At 39.8% G+C, this 5,352-nt stretch overlaps 1 non-coding gene across 1 annotated transcript; it reads left to right on the top strand.

Annotated features, from left to right (window-relative positions):
• Nucleotides 1-3,500: 3,500 nt before the first annotated feature.
• Nucleotides 3,501-3,607, top strand: LOC141663069 (small nucleolar RNA R71). The gene has a single exon (XR_012551155.1). It is a non-coding gene; the product is annotated as a small nucleolar RNA R71 (small nucleolar RNA).
• Nucleotides 3,608-5,352: the final 1,745 nt, after the last annotated feature.

The following is a 5,352-nucleotide window of genomic DNA, read 5'->3' as shown; positions in this document are numbered from 1 at the left end:
TAGAAACTTCTTCCTTTGAGCATAAGATAAGTCAGGAGGCATGATATTACTCACAAGGTAGTTCACAATGTCTGCAAACCACGGTTCTTCTTCTTGCACTCCAAACAGCTGCTCGTCGGGAAAAGACTCATTTATCAATGTCTTATCCAATGAAGTAGCATTAGGGTTCTCAAAATGCCAGAGATGATCATCGACTTGATTTTTAGTCCCCTTTCTGTCCTTGATCTCTAGTTCAAATTCTTGAAGCAAAAGAACCCATCTAATCAATCTAGGCTTTGAGTCCTTCTTTGAGATGAGATAACGAATTGCAGCGTTATCAGTGAAAACTGTCACCTAAGTCCCAACTAGATAAGATCAAAATTTCTCAAAACCATAGACAATAGCCAAAAGTTCTTTCTCTGTAGTAGTATAATTCAGTTGAGCACCATTTAGGGTCTTGCTAGCATAGTAGACCACATGAAATATGTTGTTCTTCCTCTGCCCAAGAACTGCTCCAACTGCATAGTCGCTTGCATCGCACATCATCTCAAAAGGTTCATTCCAATCAGGTGCAGTTATGACATGTACCGTGATTAAACTCTTCTTCAATGTCTCAAGAGCTGCAAGGCATTCGTCATCAAACTTGAAAGGGACATCTTTCTCTAGAAAACTGCACAACAGCTTCAAAATCTTAGAGAAGTCTTTGATGAAATGCCTATAGAAACCCGCATGACCAAAAAAACTGCGAATTCCCTTAACAGAAATAAGAGGAGGAAGATTTTCAATGACCCCCACCTTGGCTTTGTCCATCTCAAGACCCATACTAGAAACCTTGTGCCCAAGAATAATGCCCTGTCGCACCATAAAGTGACATTTCTCCCAATTGAGAACCAAAATGGTCTCAACACACCTCTTGAGAATGTGTCCAAGATTTTTCAAGCATTCATCTAAAGAATCTCCAAATACAGAGAAGTTGTCCATGAATACCTCCACATTCTGGCCAATCATATCAGAAAAGATGGCCATCATACATTGAAATGTGGCTGGTACACCACACAGACCAAAAGAAACTCTTTTAAAGGCGAAAGTACCAAAAGCACAAGTGAAGGTAGTCTTCTCCTGATCTTCTAGAGGGATACAAATCTGATTGTAACCCGAATAGCGATCCAGAAGACAGTAGTACTCATGACCCGCCAATCTATCAAGCATTTGGTCAATGAAGGGCAAATGGAAGTGATCCTTCCTAGTGGCCTTGTTCAGCTTCCTGTAGTCCATGCAAACTCTCCACCCCATGACTGTTCTTGTAGGAATAAGCTCATTCTTCTCATTTGCTACCACAATAATTCCACCTTTCTTTGGCATACATTAAATCGGGCTTACCCATGAACTGTCAGAAATAGGATAGATGATCCCTGCATCTAGCCACTTAAGAATTTCTTTCTTCACTACTTTCTTCATGATCGGATTAAGTCTTCTTTGTTGCTCAACTGTAGGCTTGTTACCTTCCTCTAGCAGAATTTATGCATGAAATAAGAAGGGCTGATTCCCTTGATATCTGCTGTAGTCCAACCAATTACCGATTTGAACTCTCTTAGAAGCTTCAGGAGCTTTTCCTCGTCACTACCTGAAAGATCAGATGTAATAATAATAGGCAAAGTAGATGCATCACCTAACAACGCATACCTCAAATGCTCAGGTAAAGGCTTAAGCTCAAGAGTGGGTGCTTCCTCAATAGATGGCTTGAGGCATTTAGGAGCTTTGTTCAATTCCTCCATTTCAAGAGATTCAAAAGGCATATCAATCTTCCTCTTCCAGGGAGAAGCATTCAAATATTGTAATTGTTCTTCACCTTCGTCATCTTCACTATCTGAATTTCCCAATAAGCCTTTTTCTAAGGCATCAGACCTTAGCAATTGATCAAATTCTGAAGTAACCACAGAATCGACCAACTCCACCTTTAAGCACTCCTCATTTTCCGTAGGAAATTTCATAGCATTGAACACATTAAAAGTTACAACTTAATCCAACACTCGCATTGTGGGCTCACTCTTCTGCACATCTATCAAGGTTCGGCCGGTCACCAAGAAAGGTCTTCCCAAGATTATGGGAATCTTCTTATCCTCCTCGAAATCAAGAATGACGAAATCAGCAGAGAAGATGAGTTTATCAACCTTTACCAAGACATCCTCCACAATACCTCGCGGATATGTAATAGAACGGTTGGCCAATTGCAAAGTCATATAAGTTGGTTTTGAATCAGGTAAGTCCAACTACTTGAAGATCGACAAAGGCATCAGATTGATGCTAGCTCCCAAGTCACATAAGCATCTGTCAAAAGACACTTTTCCAATAGTATACGGAATAGTGAAGCTTCCTGGATCTTTAAGCTTCGGAGGTGCACTGCATTCCTCCATGAAAGCGACTGTCTCTAAATCATCTAGTTTTACTTTCCGAGAGAGAATACCTTTCATAAACTTTGTGTAACTAGGCATCTGCTCAAGAGCCTCAGCAAAATGTATGTTGATATGAAGTTTCTTGAACACCTCCAGAAACTTCTCAAATTGTTTGTCCAGCATTTTCTTCTGCAGCCGCTTAGGAAAATGCGGTGGAGGATAAAACTGTTTCTCCCCTATATTACCCTCAAGAGGAGTGTGCTCAATAGTAGTCTTTCTTGGTTCCACTGCTACTTCCTGCTGCTCTACTTCTTTCTCAGCCCCAGCTTCTTCAGTCAACGCTTGAGTTTGTTCAGGATTCGCAACCTTTCCAGACCTCAAAGTGACTACCTTTACCTGCTCCTTAGCTTCCTTCCTTCCTGGCACTTCAGTGTCACTAGGTAGTATACCAGGATGACAATTTAGCAAGGCATTGGAAATTGGCCCAATTTGATTTTCCAAGGTCTTAATAGAAATAACTTGACTCTTGCATATAAGCTTCAACTCCTCTAATTAAGATTTTTCATTAGCGTGTTGTAGTTGAAGTTGCTGTCTTGGTGTAAATTGCGGTTGCTGAAAACCAGGGGGTTGTACTGCTTAGCTGGATACTGCTGATAAGGCTGTCGAACCGTATTCTGAGCGTTGCTCCAACTGAAATTAGGATGGTTGCGGTTGTTGGGATGATAAGTGGCTAGGACAGGTTGCTGCGAACGGTGAAAGTTGCTCACGAACTGAGCTGATTCACTAGAAATTGCGCACTGATAAGTCTCATGGGCACCAACACAAAGCTCACAGACACTAGAGATTTGATTCACCCCATGATTAGCCAAAGTGTCCACCTTCATCGTCAAAGCCTTAAGTTGGGCAGCTATAGCAGTTGCTGCATCCAACTCCAGAATTCCTGCTACTTTTCCCTGAGTCATTCTCTGAGAAGGATTCTGGTACTCATTGGTAGCCATTAGTTTAATCAATTCATAGGCTTCATCATAGCTCTTAGCCCACAAGGCTCCTCCTAATGCTGCATCGAGCATGGCTCTAGAAGTAGCACCCAATCCATTGTAAAAATAGTTAATAATCATCCAATCAGGCATACCATGGTGTGGGCACTTCCTTAGCATCTCCTTATATCGATCCCAAGCCTCACACAGAGATTCTCCATTTTGCTGAGCAAACTGAGTAAGAGCATTCCTGATTGCAGCAGTCTTCGCCATATGAAGAATTTAGTGAGAAAATTTTGAGCAAGATCTTCCCAATCTGTGATAGACCCTGCTGGTAGAGAATGTAACCAACACTTAACTTTGTCCCTCAGAGAGAATGGGAAGAGTCGTAACTTGATAACATCTTCAGTTACATCGTTGAACTTGAACGTGTCGCGGATCTTGATGAAATCCCTGATGTGCATGTTGGGGTCTTTAGTAGGAGAACCCCCAAACTGAACTGAATTCTTTATCATCTGAATCGTGCTTGACTTGATCTCAAAAGTGTTATCCCTGATGGTTGGCCTAATGATGCTTGAATAAATGTCATTGATCTTAGGCAGAGAATAGTCCATCAAAGCCTTAGGATTTTCCTGCTTGATCTCCCTTCTCTACTAAAACTGGTTCCTCGACTTTCTCTTCTTCTTCTACCTTTATTCTTCTTCAAAAGCTTCCTTTCGAACCACCACAACTTCTTCCTCGGCTTTATCCAGTGTTCTCTTACGAGTACACAAACGCGTATGCATACACCCTCGCTAGAGTACCTGAAATAAGACAAGGAAATAAATAAGTAACAATGTTCGAGTCAATGAACTTTAACAGCCACTGATGGAAAACACATAAATTAAAAATTAACACTGCAGTCCCCGGTAGCGGCACCAAAAACTTGTTAATCGCTAAACACGCGCTAATAATTCACGCAAGTATACACGTTTGCAAGTAGTATAAGATATAAATCAGATCCGTTTCCACAGAGATTGTCTTTGGTTAACTAATTAATTTATGCACTTAAGCAAAAATGTATGGTTATTATTGAATGCTAAGACGATAACAAATTGAGGTTGTTTATAACTAAGAATTAAACTAACAATTATAACTAAGAAAGTAAAGAGGGTTGTATATTATGTGAGACAAACATGGGATTCTAACTTCATCAAATACTTCATTCAATAGCCTTTTCATTCTTAACCTTAGCATGTAATGGTGATGACACTAATCAGATAACACGAAATTGATAAACGCCAACTTTCGTTGAATGATTACCATACTACCAGACATCCACAAAATAGGTAGAAGCTGAATAGACACCAATTATATTGAGACCCTATATGTCTATAGAATTTGACAACATAACGGTTTAAAGCACAAGTTATTTATCATGATTACACAGGGCAAGTAAATGGTTAAAATTACCTACAAATCATGCAAAACAATAACACATGAACCTATGCTAGCATGGCAAGTTCTAAATCCTTAAATTCAGTGTCGCTTCATTAAAGATTAACACACTATCTTATAAGTTCGCGACGCTCATAAGACGAATACGCACAACCAATATTAGGTTATCATACAATCACCACACACTAAGGAATCAAAACAAATTAACTAACGAAATCAATAAATAAATCCACTAGAACACCACGATAACGATTAGCCCATAATCGGACTCATCATCAACGTGGGTTCCAATGAAAGCATGGTATAACAAACGTAGTCTTTATACTTAAATAATAAAACCAAATATGAAACAAGAGTAAGGTTCACAAGTAAGAAAACTAGCATCCAAGTTACAACTTAGAACAAAGATTCACAAGTAAAAACAAGATCTTCTTCGTATCCGTTGAATACGTGCTAAAATGGTCTTCTTACGGCTCTCCTTGCGCTCTGGTACATCTCTCTCTTGAAAACGTCCTTTATTTGAATATATATAGCAGCCCCATGCAATCCAGAAGTCCTCCAATTAT

Source organism: Apium graveolens, chromosome 5 (assembly GCF_009905375.1).
Source record: "Apium graveolens cultivar Ventura chromosome 5, ASM990537v1, whole genome shotgun sequence".
Classification (NCBI taxonomy): Eukaryota; Viridiplantae; Streptophyta; class Magnoliopsida; order Apiales; family Apiaceae; genus Apium; species Apium graveolens.
The sequence above is the reverse complement of the archived record's forward strand: the minus strand, read 5'-3'. Positions and strand labels throughout refer to the sequence as shown.